We start from the raw sequence: 990 nt of genomic DNA, 5'->3' as shown, positions 1-990 counted from the left end.
AAGGGTTAAATTGTTTAACATTGAATTATTGTAGTGAGGACTTGAAATAGTTTTGGGCAGAGGAAACAGTTGAACAGGATGTGTAGTTTTAGGAGAGCCAGATTGCATGCTTAAAGCCTGAGACTGGCAGTTGCTGCAGGTGGCCTGAACACCTGCCATAGGATTCTAATTGCTTAATGGCCGTATTGTGATGTCACAATCACAATGTTAAGTCTATAGGGATTTTAAAAAAGTTTTGAATTAATAGTTTAAAAAGTATAAAAGTTACAAAGTTGAAAAGACATAGCAACCTGGTCCGTTTGAATACCTACGTTACAAAGTTTGAACAAAGTTTCTAAGTTAAACTGTTCAAGAGAAATTGCGAACAGAAAAAGTGGTAAGTGGAATAATAATAAGAAGCCTAGGAATGCACTCTAATAATGGCAACACTTTACCTGACCGGTGAGGTCATAGCACATTCATAGCAGCTGTCATAAACTGCATATAAAGCATTCATGACTGTTTCATGAGACATGACTCAACATTCATACCAAACCTTTCATGAATGTGGAAGACAGAACGACGACGACTTGTCAAATTAAAAGTCCAACATCATATTTGTGTATCTTTGTAAATATTTCATGAATATCTAATGAAGTCTACATTGAATGTCACTTTACTATACAAGTTGTGAAGTATTTGTAATCACTGAGTTTAACACTGGAAGGTAAACTAGCCTACATTCAGCTGACCCTTATTTGTGTAACCTGGAACGGTTGGACACTCCCAGTAGCAAAAGATGAGAAATCATCTTCAAAGGTTACATTATATAACAAATATATTTTTATGAAACAATTTGCTTGACCATGCTCTGTCTTTTTGGCACTGGAGTAGCCCATTGACTCAGATGTGACATGATCAGGTAAGAGGTTTGGACCAAAAACAACAATAAAACAGCAACTGCTTTGCAACTTTGGACTTTTATTTTGACAAGCTCTAAAATGTTCTGTC

The sequence above is a fragment of the Alosa alosa genome, chromosome 10 (genome assembly GCF_017589495.1).
Source record: "Alosa alosa isolate M-15738 ecotype Scorff River chromosome 10, AALO_Geno_1.1, whole genome shotgun sequence".
NCBI classification, from domain to species: domain Eukaryota; kingdom Metazoa; phylum Chordata; class Actinopteri; order Clupeiformes; family Clupeidae; genus Alosa; species Alosa alosa.
The sequence above is the reverse complement of the archived record's forward strand: the minus strand, read 5'-3'. Positions refer to the sequence as shown.